General features: G+C 35.9%; 2 protein-coding genes across 3 annotated transcripts in view; one reads left to right on the top strand and one right to left on the bottom strand.

Moving 5' to 3' along the window:
- The window catches only part of LOC134654673 (prothoracicostatic peptide), an 87,743-nt gene extending 77,591 nt beyond the window's left edge, over positions 1-10,152 (bottom strand). For both annotated transcript variants that reach the window (XM_063510150.1, XM_063510151.1), the window contains exon 1: positions 10,069-10,152. The gene's annotated coding sequence lies outside the window, so the exon portion shown is untranslated. The remainder of the gene's footprint in view (positions 1-10,068) is intronic.
- LOC134654676 (uncharacterized) overlaps positions 1-17,234 on the top strand; it is a 262,505-nt gene that overhangs the window by 180,974 nt on the left and 64,297 nt on the right. The gene's annotated exons all lie outside the window — the stretch shown is intronic.

Here is a 17,234-nt window from a genome sequence, read left to right as displayed (position 1 = left end):
GTGGGTCGAAAAACTCCTTATGTTGATGTCAACTGCCAGTCTTTCTTCGAGACCACGGGTCATTCCATCCTCGTAACGTCGGAGGTAATTTTAATACTTATTTAATTATATACGATTTAGTCCCGTTTTCGCATTTATAGATTTAGATTTAGATTTATTTATTTCATAATATGAAATTACATTATAAATTATTCTAAGCTAATCTATACGAATTTATATTATGATCGTCAACTGTTTATTATATACAAATGTCAATACAGATAAAAATCATCATCAAATATCAATAGCAAAATAAATTCATCACAAAGTCAAATAAATATTGGGAAATAAATATAGTAAGTAGGAATATGAATCTATCCCAGAAACATTATCCCTCAACATTTAGAACCGTCTCTTCTTGGATATTCGTAGATCGTCCGGGATTTAGGTATCAATACAGTGACGGTCGTCAACGCGGCTATCAATCTTTAGTAACCTGGCACTGAGACTTGTCATCAAACTTGATGGATGTCCACTCGACCAATGAATTAGTGATTTAGTCGTTTAGGCGACGTGAATGAGTTCCGGTATTCTGACGATTGGTTTTGAATGTACGAGATATTGTTTTATATTTACCAATCGCTTTTTGCTTAGGGTAAACGTGAAGAAATTGGACTGATCCCAATATGGCCTGGTTTCATTTCTGTTGAAGGGTCAGATATAAGTTTCTTTCGTATCAACAAATTATTTAAGTGGGACTATAATGTGTATGAAAGTAAATATTGAAATTCAGCTTTAATTAATTGTCTTAACGGGTAACTGATTAGTGTCTGTTTCTAGATGTCATGTCTTTATATAGCCAGATAGCCTCGTACGCAAATCTCATCTTCTCATATTAATATTCCATTACTCTAAAATGAACCTTCTGAATACATAAACTTTGATACGATTCTCTAACATTATGAGTTCATTAATGACAATGTGAAGAAATTAATTATAGATGTATATTAATTATACCAGAATTTTGCTTCTGTAATAACCAGTAAATTATAAAGCCGAAAGATCACATCAAAAGAATCGTATTTTGTTTAATTATAAGTATTATACGGGTTGGGCAAATAAGAAGTATACACCTTTTTTATACAAATTTTCATTATATTAAGTGCAAAAATATGAAGTATTTTTTCATAAATATATGATTCAGGGTTGGCCATTATATAAGGAAGATAATTTCTGCCAAATGTCGACCTCTAGCGGCAAGCACATGTAACCTTTCAGTGCAGTTCAGTATAGGTACCTATTATTTGCCCATAAATTATTTTTAAAGGAAAAACATCATTACTTTGTATAATATATAACTTAAAATAAAAACCTACAATAAATCTTCAGAATAATAATAACTCTGGTAATGACGGTCGTTATAACCGTCTGTGACATTCGAAAACTCATTCATGAAATTATTCACCGCAATTAATTCCAAGTTGTAGTGATTTCCATTCTTATTATAGTTCTATTATTTGATGAATTTACTAAACAAATAAATAATAAATTTCAATATGAAATCGTGAATATTTTAATCATCTAAATTCCGCCCCTAATGAGCCTGTGATACCTTCCAATTAAACCTGTTTATAACCCTTTACGGCGCTACCACGCCCACCGGTCCCTAATTCACACAATTTACGTAGTTACCTTTGTAGAAATAAGTTATAGCTAATAGGATTAAACTAATCTAGTATTGGGTACAATTTAAAGTTAGTCATAATGGTACAGTTAGTGGGAATGTTATAGTAATTATCTGAAAGTGGGGTTTGCAATCCGGATCCGAAATGTGTGAAATTATCTAGATCTGGATCCGGATCCGCGGATCTTCCCATTAATTTCGGATCCGTCGTGCAAACCCTACCTGAAAGGCAGGGTTCTGGTATTTATGTTACTAATTCAATTAGAGCTTCAAGTTTCATCCAGGACATTTCAGCATTTCGGTAGTCTATGTGATTGAGTATAATAATTATTTATTAGGTATCATCGACAATATCATTTTAATATATGACGCGTGAGAAACCTTAAATTAAAGAGTCTAAACTAAATATCTATTAAATACAAGCCCGATTCAAACATTTCAAACCCAGAAATAGATGTATATTTAAACTTACTTGCCACAACTCGCTCGATTACCTTAAACTACATACATACATAGAACATTTTATCGCTAGTATTGTTTCTACCTATCGTATCAGCTAAAATAAAATAAAAAACATACCTAGTCTCTTTTCGATGTATTATCAAATGCCACCCCAACAATTCACATATGATATATTCCGCTACTGCGCTATAAAACATTATCGTCACAGAACATATTAAAGAGGTTAGAATGGCTATCGCGCGCAGTTAGTATCGGAACCGGTGTCGCCGCTCGTTCCTCTCCACATTTACTAACACTCGCGCAACGGTAGTAAAAACTTGTGTGCGTGGTGAATGGATACGCCTCCTTTAGGCAGATTTGATGTCTGGCTTCTTAATCTGAAGGTTATCGTGGCGCAAAAAGGCATGTTTACTTCGTTTTCGGTCAGCGCGAGCGAGTAGCATGTGAGCGTTTGATCAAAACTGGCGGCGACACGTACCCTGCTCGCATCGCCATTCTAACTTGTTCTGTGATTATCCTATTTCAAGTGATAATTCGTCCAAACAAACCTATGCGGTTAATAAATTTAGTAAACGTTAGTGTTGCCTACTAAACATTAACTGATGAATTGGTTAGGATATGAAAGAAGTGGTTTTTTTTGCCGAATGAAATGGTCGTAGATAGAAGATAGTAGTAGACTACCAAAACATGCTGCATCACTGCATGAACAAGATTATTCTAATTTTGAATACTATTTACCTTATTTGAGTTTTCCAACAACTGAAAAAAGCAGCACCCTAGAAGATCTGCCCGATTAGAACTTTGAGATACGTCAATTAATAGATCTAGAAACGATATGGATTAGATGTGTTAGTGTCTAAAGTAACGTTTTTGTTTGATGAAACGATCTAATCCATATCGTTTCTAGATTTATCAATTGACGTATCATAAAGTTTGAATCGGGCCCCTTCCTTCGAAACACTTAAAACCTCGGAGCAAGGCATCTCATCTGGGAATACAGCCCAATAAGAAATAAAACTGCAACCATTCTTCATTGTCACCGCCCACTAATGAATATTTCACCCTTTTTGACTGAACTACCAGTTGGAGCTTTCTTAAAGGAGAGATTTAATACGGTACAGTACTATGCTGGTTGTTAAATGAGTGGTATTTTATTTAATATAAAAAATGTTTTAACCTAGTGAGCTGTGGAACTCGCGGGTCTGCCTTTGCATAGCTCAAAACTAAATAAATCTAGGCATACTGTCTCTGCCATATTTTTTTCCAAAACGTAATATACAATTATTAATTTTATAAATATTAAGCCTGTTAACAAAAGGTCGAGAAATTGTGACTTATAGAGAACAGCCGGACAGCCGAACATACAAAAGGTTTTTACCTAAGATGAAACTGAGACGCTTTACAAAAACTATCACTTTGCCCTCTCAAAAATAGTTATGGACTATAGTTTCCCCTCTGAAAAACACGATGTTTTCCTAATACTACTTTTAATCGGACTAATTCCAATAAGGCATATAGCTTCCCCTCTGGGTTGGAAAGTCAGATAGCAGTCGCTTTCGTAAAAACTACTTAATGCCTACGCCAATTCTTAGGATCTGTTGACAAGCGGACCTCAGGATCCGGTTCCCATGAGCCGTGGCAATAAGCCGGGACAAATGCTATGAAAAAGAAGATTTACTACCAGTCTACTTCTACGAAATACGGAAATTAAAAATAGCCGGAGATAGGAAAATGTACAATGTACCTATGTATTTATTTTCAGTGGTTAGTAAGGAGTATCACAGCAGCAGCGGTAAGCGAAGCTAAAAAGAGGTCACCACTTCAATCTAGGTAACGGGAACGCGGTAATAGTGTCGGGACTCGCGGCACCTCATTACAGAAGGTATTCCTAACTTTTTAAACACTCCGTTAAGCACGGATTCTTTACATTTCTTATCTTATTGTATCCAATCAGTTTTTAACAGTTTTTGGTTCGTAGAAACGTAATTAATGGTTTTCTCGGTAATAAAATCCTTAGGGATATCGAATTATCGATCAAGCATGAGTAACTAGAAGTGTAAGGGCCTCCACAGACACATAACATGACAGAATGTGGGTAGGTGTGGGTGTGGGTGGGAGTTCGATTTCTAGTTCGACTCCTTCGATTCAAGTGCGAGCAGCAACGGGAATACAGTTCCAGGAAGTCAGTTTGGATAATTAATAACGTCCCGGAATACGGTATAAGAACAACGCCAAGAAGTTCTGTCCATTTTTAAATTAACGAGCATTATTTATTATAATTTATGGGATTCGGGGATTGAAATATTTTTATTAACAAAAATTGTGATCTTCACTTAGTATTATTTTCACGTTTTAAAGTGGTAAACTGAGTGTTATTATTTAATTTTCTCTTTGAGATTAAATTATGTAAAGGGAGATAGTGAGATAATTGAACAAAATTGAAGAGAGCTACTTAAATAGAAACCTAATATCGTATTTTTAGGACTGGAATTTACAATTTTACTGCCTGTCTCCCGTATCACGAAATGTTTTTTAATCATATTTGCAAGAATTTAATACAATTCAAGTCAAAATAAGTGAATAACATACATTACAATAAAATACATAAATAATCCAATCAGCTTTCTAAAAAATAATTTATAAAAATTTGGAACAATTAGACAATACAGAACAAGTTGTAAATGTAATATACTTATTAACCCTAATCGTGCCAAGAACACACTAAGTCGGTAGGTAATTCGTTTACCGTTACTATTGTTTATACTGACGTCACGTAACTTACAACAATAACCTGCCAACTACCCAATTAGCGGGCATTGTACAACAATCCACCTTTTCATCAAATTTAGGGGTCTAAATAACTAATCACCAGTGAATGGCTGTCTTCAGCAGCCGCCAGGTAATCTTGGATACGTTTTCTTGAATGGGTGATCATCGGATAGATGGACATTTATTTTAAGCTAGTTTTACTGCAATTGTTTGTAAATGTGGCGAATATTTGTAATGAAATTTTGATATTTGTAATAACAACTGACTTATTTATCGTTTTAAATATCGGTCTTGATTGGAAAGTTATCAATTTTGTCAGGAAAACTGCAAATAGGTACCCACGGGGCTGCGCGAAGCGTAGACCGAGCCAAGGTTTGATATCGTCTAAGAATTATTCCATAAAATCTCGGTGTCAATTTTAGACCGCCGCTTAAATACCATGAACTGTTTGATAAAATTACATAAAATAACCGAAATAGTAAAAAAACTGAGTCGTCGGGATTTACAAAAAAGTAACAAAACAAAACTATTAAAAATTAGTAAATTCAAAATAATGCCACTGCAAAAAATGTCACTCAGTCGAAATGTAATAGGCATTTAATTTCTTAACACTTCCACAGCGACGCAAAGAAAAATCTCTATCCCAAGAAGATACAAGGTATCATTTTTAGTGCCTACTTAAAGGCTGTTCGCAATCTCCGAACTATGTATATTTACCGAGCGATGTAAGCGCAGGCCAGATTTCATATGTTGAGCACACATCGCATGGAGCTCAAACATAATAAAGGGCCGAGGGCGATCCTGATTAAAGAAAGCTTCATATCTACATGTTTGAAGTATATCGAACATACTTTTGATAAGATGAGTCGGTGTTATGAGTACTTAGTACTTAATAATTTTTCCGTCCAGTTTACAAAGGGGCTTAAGAGAAAATTTCTCACAATTAAATATGGTAAATGAAACGAATGATGAGTGAATGGAATACAAGTAAAAAAAAACTATAAGTAAAAAGGTATGGAGATAAGATTGTTTAATGTAAAAAAGCTCTGACTGTTTGTTTATATTTAAACAACGTGTTATGTACGTGATCACTTTCTATTTAAATTTTATCCCTATCTGTTTTTGAGGAAACTGAATGGGTGAAACATTGAAAACCGATTAACTATTAGCCGATTAACTATTGAAAGCGATATAAAAATATGTGGAATCTGACTCGAATTTAACCACCCGATACCTTCATTTTCACTTAACCTTTTTCATGAGGCTAACCATTTTTTTGTACCCTGAAATTCGGCTTGAATACATGATCAGTTGGATTAACACAGTTAAACAAATTACGTTAAGCGCAATTAATAGACCCGAGCAAAAAAACGGCCCTTCACCCCTCATCATCGACCGTTATTCAGATCGCATTTCAAATCAAGGGACTAAGTCGATCGCAAGCGAGATCTAGTATATTAATTGTGATCCACGCTTTGATACCTGGATTTATCGCATTCAATTCTGCGAAAGATTTAACATAAGCTGTGGTCGTAAAGCAAATGCTTTGAAATGCGATACGACCTCGTGATAATGTATAAGCACTAGTTGGGTCCATGTATCACATGTATGTGGTCCTTCGAGCCAGATCCTTTCCGAAGGACTAAGTTCATAGGGGTTAGGTGGGGTAGCAGGAGCTGGTGTAGGTCTCGTTGGAAGTCAGTACAGTAAATGAATACTAAACTGAATGAATGAGAAATATATAGGTATTAGGTAACATTAATGTTTTGAACATGAACACATACTAAATCATAATTTGTTTTCGACGCAGATTAGGAGTTTGTTAGCGAATGACTGCAAAATAAAGCGAAATGCGAAAATACCGCGCTAAGGATGATTCACGCGAGAACGGTCCGGGTCCGGGCCGAGACTTCCGACACTTGAGTTTTCTATAGAAATCGTCACGTGATCTTTGATCACCCGTCATAGAAAAAGAAGTGTCAACAGAAGCCACGTTCTAGGGTGAGTCATCCTTTTTTAGTTGGGTAGTTTATACACTTATTTTCTTAGATGCAATTAATGACATCAGTTCGCGAAGTTCACGATATACTGTTTTTGCTCGAGACCTCGACTCGCTCAATCGTGAAACCGATGTGAACACCCGCAGGTTCGAGTCTCGGATTAGGTTAATTGGTCGGGCGAATAAAAATTACCAGGCACGGACGGGGCTCAGACTATTTATTTGAAGAAATTTTAACACTACTTTAGAGATTTACTTTGTATGTTTCGTCTTTGTCGATTCTATCGATTTTCAAAACGGTATAAAATAAAAATACGAAAAGAAATCTGTAATTCCAGAGATTGGAATTCAAACTTTAATTATTTTTCGTGAGTCCATATTATGATCACTGTCCTCGATGCCGAGTAAAATTTAACCAAAATCAGATATTGATTTTATATTTGTACCTTTGACACTTATTTTACTCCTAAATTTATTTGAATTATTGAATCATTGACCTAGCGTTAGCGAAGGTTTCCGTTTCAGAAAAATGCTATCGCTTATGCTTCGTATGTCCGGATGGTCTCCTCTACAGGTGGCAATTCTCAACCGATTCTCTTGAAATTTTACGAGCAGGTTCTATGATCAAATTGAGTGAGAGAAAGAGAGAGAGAAACATTGAGTATTTTTGCTTTATTTTACTAGTGCAGACTATTCTAGTTCATGGATTAGTAATATATATTTAATTGTAAAGCGCGCGGTTGCTTTAAGCGGTTAACGCAATACGTTTGCCGCACACCCATTTTACATCAGGTAATCTAATGACACTACATTGTTTTACGCGGTAAACGCAGCGGTAAGCACATTGTAATTTTTCCTACATTCCGTTGACGCATGCGTTCAACGCTGCGTTTACCGCATTAAGGATGACTCACGTTAGACCGGGCCGGGCCGGTTAGAGCTCCCGGAGCTTCGTTTTCAAGCATCACGTGATCACCTGCCATCTGTCATAGAAATGTAAGCGCCGGAAGCTCCGGCCCAGACACAGCCCGGTCTAACGTGAGTCATCCTTAAATCGCATCGCTATCGCAGTCGCATATAAACAACCGCGCGTTTAAGTATTATTTGCCAATAAAATAAAAACAAACTAAAATATTTAACTTGTAGTATTCAAATCTTGTCACAATCGGAGCCAGAAAAGTACCAGCTGTTTCATAAAGATCTTACACGAAGTTAACTCGTTTAGCTTAAGTATTATGTAAAGACGAAACTAAAAACTATTTTCATTTAAGCTTCGTCTTTACTCTTAACAAATCTAATCAAGGAAAACTTTACTAATAGAACAATGTAGTTAAGTTTGTAAAATATATGATATTTCAGTATTTTAAATTGAAAAAAAAAAGCTTAATATCCTTGAGACACAGAAACAGCTGTTTTGTATTTAAATTTAGATCCTTTTATCTACTCGGGTCTGTAGACGAAATAAGAGGTCCGGGTTCCCGGTTAGGGCATTTATTTGTGTACTGTATATATCACGAATATTTGTTCCTGAGTTATGGATTTTATCTATATACGTACCCATAGGTAGTGCGAGCTTTGCTTAATTTGAGGCTAATTCGTAAGATTGCGTCCCCAATTTTTTTAATAAAATCCGAAACAATTTTTACTATGTACAACATATTTTCGCGCAGAGCTTCACGACTATAGGTATACTAAATAAAAAACGCCCAAAACCGAATTCGAATTGCCGTTTCAGCATTTGCGGCTAACGCATAACCTCTAAACCGCCCGGTCACACTGGCGTCAGTCCCGATTTACTGAGTACTTATTACTTATTATTTTAACTTTGTAGAAAGAACAGTATTATGTTGCCTGAATAGGAATACTTTAATAGTGTCAGATTTTTTTTCGTTTACTATTATATATTTTACCTATGTTAGTAATTTGAATTTATTTATTTAAACGACTCTACAATTATGCCATACGAATAAATAAATAATTTGAATCATTTAAGCCAGCGGTCGGCAACCCGCGGCCCGTGAACCTGTCACTTGCGGCCCGCGAGTCTCCCTGGCTATTTTGTATGTAATATTGACAAACGACAATGTCTGATAAAGTGATAAATATTGACAACGTGCGGCCCGCGTCTACTTCGTAAAGTACTATGTGGCCCTTGACTGCTAAAAGGTTGCCGACCGCTGCTTTAAGCAAAAGTATTTATGATGTCGACTACATCTTGTATCACGCGTTGTTAATTTTAATAAGACAGTTGCATATTTTTTCAACTATATGTGTGAAATAGTAATTAATCTATCTCGTTAATTACCATTAATAATTATTGACACCATATTCTTAAAAATACTTTTTTGTTAAGTTGTTTAGTCTTTCTTGATATTAAGTATTTTATACTTAATAATAATATACAAGTGTATGTATCACCTAGTAAGTACTAAAAAGTTAATAAGTAGTACTAATAATAAATATGATACATACTAGGTATTCAACCTATTATTAGTTAAAGTATATCGAGCAAGCCGGCCGCGTAGCTCCGTAGCGCGCGCTACGGGATCCGTAGCCCGCGCGGCTACGCCGTAGCGTACCAGCTACGAAATTATTATTAAGTTTAATTTTATTTAAGACGGCGAAATTGGCACAGTTCAGTTGGCTATTTTCATTAAATAATTTTTAAGTATTTCATACCTAAACGTTAAACGTTATATAAAATTAAGATGTGATAATATAATTCAGGCTTTGGTAGTAAATGTTAATTTATTTCTTTAGTGTGAGTTAGTCATTTAATGATGTATTTTAATTTAAATTGCCCATTATTTTTAAGTAGATAGTAAATTTAAGGTATTTGATTATCACGTAGCATTTAGTAGGTATTTAAAGTGTGCATAGCAAAGTACTAATGATAAAATTTGGCATCGAAAATATTTCTTGTTCTTTTAAATAAATAATTAATAGTTACCTATTAAGTTCATTGTCAATTATCTCTTTAACGTGACTTATTTCATTTGTCTTCTCTAATTAGGTACCAACATTTTCTTAATTCTCGTAATATTTTATATACTTAATCAATTATGATACTAAAAGTATATATGTATAGTTTTTTATACCTAAAAGTAATTAACCTGCCAATATTTTTTCCCGAATTCTAAATCGATAATATCCTAAAAAATACCAACGCACTTACCGTGCCAAAACTCGACGTATGTTCACACGAAGTTTCTGTAGCGCGGCGGCAAGCTCCCACCTCGAGAGTTGGAACGCTACTGGCGGACTTTCCCACGTCCAATCCTTTTATACCGATGGCAAGGGGGCGGAGTTCGCCGCGCCTGCGCGCTGGAAACTCCGCCCCTTTTCGAACAATGACGTCAGAGGCATTTTGACCTGAGTGCAGTGCGGCATTTGAACCGAATCTGCTATTGATATGTTATTAGGAATCATCCCTTCCCTGTAGAGTGTAGATTCTCTCGTTCTAAATTACAACCATTATTCACGGGATAAACGAAAGTATTAAGTTCAATATGGATAAGTGTGGCTGCGGGATAAGTGTGACTGCGGGCTAAGTCTGTTCCTGTTTACGCAGTGATTGCGAGTTCATACATTTGCCACTAAACGCAAGTAATGTATGAACTTTACTGACTATACATTTAGATGGCTACTCACAGCGCATCCCGCTCACACAATGATATATAGGTAAAAGCATGAGCGAGATGCACGGGCAAATCAAAATGAGAATTAAGTATGTTTGTATTGTACATTCGAATCGGCCTGTAGGTGGGCAGTTCGTGGGTGTATTTTATTATAGTACTGTTTTAGGATAATTGGAGGCTAGATTGATTATTGCTGAGATTGAGGCCTAATGGATTATACAGGGACTATACTGGCATTTAGGTACTGAGGCGTTCTCCATCTACTTAATATAGTCGCGTTTAACTGAGTTGGTAAGAAGTTATTCCTGGTCAGCTATGGACTGGTGGAAATGTAGAGTACAAACAAAAAAACATTATTAAACAAAAACGTTAATCAAAAACGCAAACCATGACCTAAAACCAGTTTAAGATCCAAATACCATAGGACACGTGTTGTAACAAGCAGGGATGTTGCGAATATCCGCATCCGCATCCGCATCCGCATAAAATCGATGCGGATTTAATGCGGATGCGGATGTGGAACAGGTCGGTACAGGAACGTCTTAGCATCGGCGTAAGTGCTAGACTGCTAGGTAATTTAGTCATTAACCAAAAAAACCTATTAGAAATGAGCAGTCAAGCGTGAGTGGGACTTAATGTACGGAACCCTTGGAACGCGAGTCCGACTCGCACTTGGCCGGTTTTTGAAATAAAAATTACTAAAAAATAATATTTGACGTTTTTTATGGTACTATCTTGACATCCGCATCCGCATCCGCATCCGCGGATGTGAGCCTTTAAAAATCCGCATCCGCATCCGCATCCGCGGATGTCAAAAAATCGGCATCCGCAACATCCCTGGTAACAAGTAGTTCAATATTAAACATTAATTTATTTTCTTACATATGACTAGTTATACTAATAATACATATTATGTTGCTAATGGAAAATGTTCTGTTGAAACTTGTCCCGAAAGCCCATTTTGCAGGTTACGCAAGATTATGAGTCATGTGGGTTATGACCCATAAAATATTATGCGTAGAATTGAGAAGAATCTGCGGTGAATTAGTTTTGAAAACACTGTGTCAGACTGTAAATGCAATAAAATTACCATTAGGTAATAGATTGAAATTTAAATGGTGGCTTTAGAATCGTGTCATACGTTTTACTTCCAATATTCAATTTTTAGTCTGTTTTTTGTGTAAATTCCAGCGAGTTTGGTTTGGTCTGAGCCCGGAGGTCCCTGTGGGCGCTCTGATCAAGATTTATTTGTACCGGTACAATTACATGTTCTCCTTGTTTCACCGACGACGAGTGCTTGTTCAATTAACGGGGAGAGGTTACATAAGTGTTAAATGTAATGAATTTTGTGAAAAGAAAATGTATGCCCTATTAAGAAATTATTATAATTACAATAATAATGCATGATTTTTTCTTTTTGCCCGAAATTAATATATGGATCACATAATTTTTTGCCGTTTCTAGGAAAAATAGTAAAAAAAAATTATATCATCGTTTTTCATTGCGAAATCAGTGTTAAAAGTTGCATAGGCTAAATCATATTTTTGGAAATATATAGCTATTAGTAAAGGGTATAGGAAAATCTTAACTGCCATCAGAAAGGTACACTATTTATGATGTTCCTATGATAAAGTTTGTAAATATAAAATAATTACAAACCCCGAAAAATCTGCCCAAAATCACATACTAAAAATCATCAACTACGTACCAGGTTTTCCCAAGTTTTCCGACATTTCGTCTATAAACAAATGTAATTTTTATAAATTAAAATACTGTGTAAATTTATGTAATAATTCGGAAAATTTATTAGTTTTACTATTGAAATAATATACAGGAACAAATAGAATTGGTTTAACCCTTAATCTGTGAGCTGTCTAATGCTTTGTAGACATTTGGCAACACTATGCATTTAAGGGTTAATAAGTAGAGGTGAACTTTTATTATCTTTTATCTTCTTTTTTGATTTCTTTTATTTTCTTTTGTATCGTTTTACTGAGGTGTGCCAATAAAGAGTATTCTATCTATACTTGGTCAACCAGATCTTGACAGTAGAAAAAGGCGGCAAATTTGAATAATGTAGGCGCGAAGGGATATCGTCCCATAGAAAATTTGAATTTCGCGGGTTTTTTTTACTGACAAGATTTGGTTGACCATCTATATCTATTATGTGACTAATACCAAAATCAAATAATAATTAACGTTATTAAACCGCTAACTGAATATCTTTGAAGTGTTCTTTGGGACAGGCGATTTCGTCTGGTTTACGGTCTATCTATATATCCTTTATTAGCATAAAAATATTAGTGTCCGACCGAAGGTTCGGTTTCGGTTTCGGTTTCGGCCAGTTTCGGCCAAAAAATCATGTTTCGGCTGTAGTTTCGGTTTCGGCCAAAAAACGGCCGAACCTATCGGCCGGGCCGAAACTTACGAAATGGTACTTCGGACAAAGACCAAAAGTTGGGGAATAAGTAGGACAACAATATTAATACTTACATATACTGATTCATGTATATTAGGTACAGACATTAATTGGTTTATTATAAAACACAATTCCACTAATGAGGGTGCCACTGGACGGTTGACGCAGTCTTAAGAGGCTGTCAATACCTATAAGTGAATGAGATAGCACTGTCGCATGTTACTGGGCCCTGGGCAAGATAATAATAAGAAAACTAGCCTCACTTTTTACCTCAATTTACCATTGGTTTGTGTTCCACATGTCCTCTACTTCAGCTTAGCCTTTGGCCTCGCTGCGCCATGCTCGGCCTGCGGTCTCGCTTTTGAATACAATGGACATTGGTTGGAGTCTGTGCTCAACTACTTATCCTGAAGCCTTAAGCACGGCTTTGACTTCGCATGAAAGTTCGCCTCAATGGGGCACTTCGGACTTTTCGGCCCAGGTGAAGATCGGTACCCGGCCTTGCGATATTGTTAACAAAAAATTTCGCGCTCGCTGCGCTCGCGTTTTTGGTTGACCCTGTGTCTACATTTTAGCTTGACTGGTGAATGAATATAGTTAAACCAAGAAAATTCTGCAATGATTTTGATAGCATACGTCATAATTTCATAAAAGTTTTGACGTTTAAAATAACACTTGCACTGCGTGTGTTATCAACTTATCAAAATCGTTGCAGAATTATCTTGGTCTAACTCTAGTAATTTTCATAAAAAACTGCTTAAGTAACATCAATTTCAAGGACATTGGGTGTTGACAGCCCCATAATATGTGTGTAAAAGCGGTTTTATGACATTTTTTCAACGATTTTAACAAGTCTACAAAAGTTTCGGTTTCGGTTTCGGTTTCGGCCGAAACTAGAGCCAAAGCCGAACATTCGGTTTCGGTTTCGGTTTCGGCAAAAAAACATGTTTCGGTCGGACACTAAAAAATATATTTTATGTGTATCATTACAGAAGTTACTTTTATTTTAAGATATATTTTAATGCATTTCCCACAAATTAACAACCTAGGCGTTTGTCGTATCGATGTTTTATTACTGTCGTGTGTTACAGCGATCGTAAACGACAGTTAGCCGCTCGTTAACTTTACTACGCCTTCACTTGTAACTATTAGTTGTAACGAATACTTAGCTGTTAAGGATGCTGTGTTGTTCGCAACTCTTACCGAGCACATCCAGCGTTCTTCACCGGTGGACCACTGGGGTTGCCTGATGGAAGCTCCTAAAGTGGACAAACTAAACAGAACAAACCTTCGGTGACTTTATTCGTCAAAGATATTTACTTCCACACAGTTAATGACCCTTGGCAAAACAATCTGAGTGGTCCCTTATCGATGAAAGCTTAAGTTACTTTAGAAGATTTAGTTGTCGCTGATGTGACGTCGAGATTTTTTCATCAACCATAAGATTGAGTGTAGGACGATATTTGATTATTGATAAATATAACAATAATGTTTACCGATCCTGGTCACTATAATTTTCATTGAAAGTCTTAGCTAAGCTTTACTTTCGCGATTTTTTCATATTTTTTTGGACCCACATGGTTCAAAAGGGAGAGGGACACATTTATTTAGGAGCGAACTTTTCCTTAATTATCGTTCATTCAGTTTGTTTAAAAATTATTTGAAAGAGCTATCAAACTAACCCTAAAACAGCAGGCAGGTACCCTAAAGTATTTTTTTCCTAGTTTTTAAGTTACCACTGTGTCGGTATGATTATTTGGTTCTTCTACTTGATACACTTCGTACACCATGAGAATGTAGCGCTGTTTACAAGGCGAATTCAAAGAAATGCCGGCAGTTACTTGGAAATGAGGTATAGTTTTTCTATTGTCCTTTATAATAGCAACAAAGCGAAAACAGTTTTGTTTATTGTGACTTCTTGGGCTGACAATCTGACCTGGATGGCAAATAAGGGCTTAAGAAAGGTATATTTGGACCAAGCCACACCAAGCTAACTTCCTCACTTTGTCATTGCAAAGTCTGTGCCGGGCCGCCCGACACTTCTTTTTCTATGACAGGCTTGACAGTGACAGGTGATCGATGATCACGTAATTCTTTCTATGGAAAACTGAAGTGTGGGGTGCCCCGGCCCGGGCACGGACCGTTCTAGCTTGAGACGTTCTTTAGAGTAGCCACTTGAGTTGGAATTCGCTTGATTAAACAGATTCTTTACAGTTGTAGGTATATGAATTTAAAGACGTTTTCTCAATTTTACTAATCTTTCAAAAGTTTTATGTGTTTATGATATTGTACATTCAGAACTACCGCATGAACGACAAACTTCTTCACCTGTTTGGATCAGAATTTAACTTAATAACGCACTCTGGATGTCTTTAAAAAGGCAGTACTTCCCTATAACAGTGGCGGAGGTTTTGCGACGTCAATCGAGCCTGCCATAAAGTTGATGGCTAAAGTAAGTGGCCGTTAGGGCAATTGGCCTTTACGGCGCATATAAATGGACTAATTGATGGCGCTCATTATTGTAGGTTTGGGCTACTGTGTGACGTAGTTCCGGCGTAGGTGGGCAGGAGTGGGATTCTGATGAAAATTAATATGTAAATCTCCATTTAATGATTTAGGCTTATTAATCTTATTATGAAATAAGAATAAAATTTATTTAAAAGAAGAAACCTTATTAACAATTAATAATATCCTGTGACCCCACGTTATACAGGGTGCTTCCTGTAACAGGAGCAATAAATTAAACTGTAGGCTGTATTCCTCAAACTGACCAACATTTGTTCAGCAACTTTTGAAAATAACTCATGTTTTGATTTTTATTACACTTTAAAGTTTATTCTAAGACGCAATGTATTGCAAATTTTGTTACGTTTAAAGCGTGACAAGCAACGTCAAACACACTGATGTCAGCGTGCATTGAAGGCAATATTTATTTTGTATGAAAAAGAGGAAGAGGATTCATAATTTTTAAAAGTTGCTGAACAAATGTTGGTCAGTTTGAGGAGTACAGCCTTTAGTTTAATTTATTGCTCCTGTTACAGGAAGCACCCTGTATTATGTCAAATGCACTTGTGAATGTCAAGAAGTATTACATGTTCTAACCTTCACAGCCTCGATAATTACCATCGCAAGAAACTCTGTACGGGACTCATATTTAAATTAATCAGTAATAATTTGTTTTTTTTTACAAGTAGGCAAAGTTAACTAATAGGTTTAAGTATTTAGTAAAATGTAGTATGTATACCCAAGTCGCAATAGTCTAACTGTGGTTAAAAAAATCTAAATATGTAATAAAAAAAATGTAATATTATACTACTATACAAAGTGGTCCTACCTAGTAATAAGAATACTTGCTATACCCTTTATAGGGTGCCATGTGATTCAATGTTTTTATTGTACAGTCGACGTCAAAGATATGTTTACAGTTTTGCACCTTACTCCTTTGTGATAAGGCGAAAAATGTAAACATATCTTTGACGTCGACTGTACCAACTAAAATGTACCATGGTTCGCAAATAAACGATTTCTGATTTCTGAACTAATATTGATAGAGTCTGGCTAATGAAAGTTGAGCCGCAGATTTATTTAAAACTTTTTATATGGCAACTTTTTTTCCTATCAAATAAGCTGTCCGTTTCAAGCTGTCATTTAATTTCATAGTAATTTTATTGCCAGGTGCGGTTTTTATTGAAATTCCCGCGTTATCTCAGGCTCAACTTTCATTAGCCAGACTCTAGGTAGGTACCCAAGCAAGCGGAACAGTCTGAAATTGAAGTACAAGCGTAACGAGTGGTTCGAAAGTTCTAGTCCTAAATGAGCATTAGAAAAAATTTGCTTGAGACAAAAAATTCGTGTTGTGTAAGCTAATTACACTTAAAAACAATGGAAACAGGGCCCTTTAAAAAAAACTTCCTTCAAAAGTTTCGTTTTCATTGTCTTGAGTATATTTACCTACCAAATAAAGTCACCCCCACAAAATGTTCGTAGCTCCACGGAACACATTACGAATATCACACGTCGTCGGTGACGCGCGACTACAAGTACAAACATGTTTGTTGACAATGTCAAGATTACCTTCTAAACGATTCCATCACCAATATTTGTACACGTTCTATAGGTACCTACTTATTTACGAGCAATCTCACTAACTTAAATAATATTGTGTTTAGGAGTTTTTGAGAGTAAGTAATTTCTAGAGATGCACCGGATATCCGGTTACTATCCGGTATCCGGCCTATCCGGCCGTTATTTTAGTATCCGGCCGGATACCGGATAGTAAAATTA

Source organism: Cydia amplana, chromosome 15, assembly GCF_948474715.1.
Source record: "Cydia amplana chromosome 15, ilCydAmpl1.1, whole genome shotgun sequence".
NCBI classification, from domain to species: Eukaryota; Metazoa; Arthropoda; class Insecta; order Lepidoptera; family Tortricidae; genus Cydia; species Cydia amplana.
This window is presented reverse-complemented; position numbering and strand designations above follow the sequence as displayed.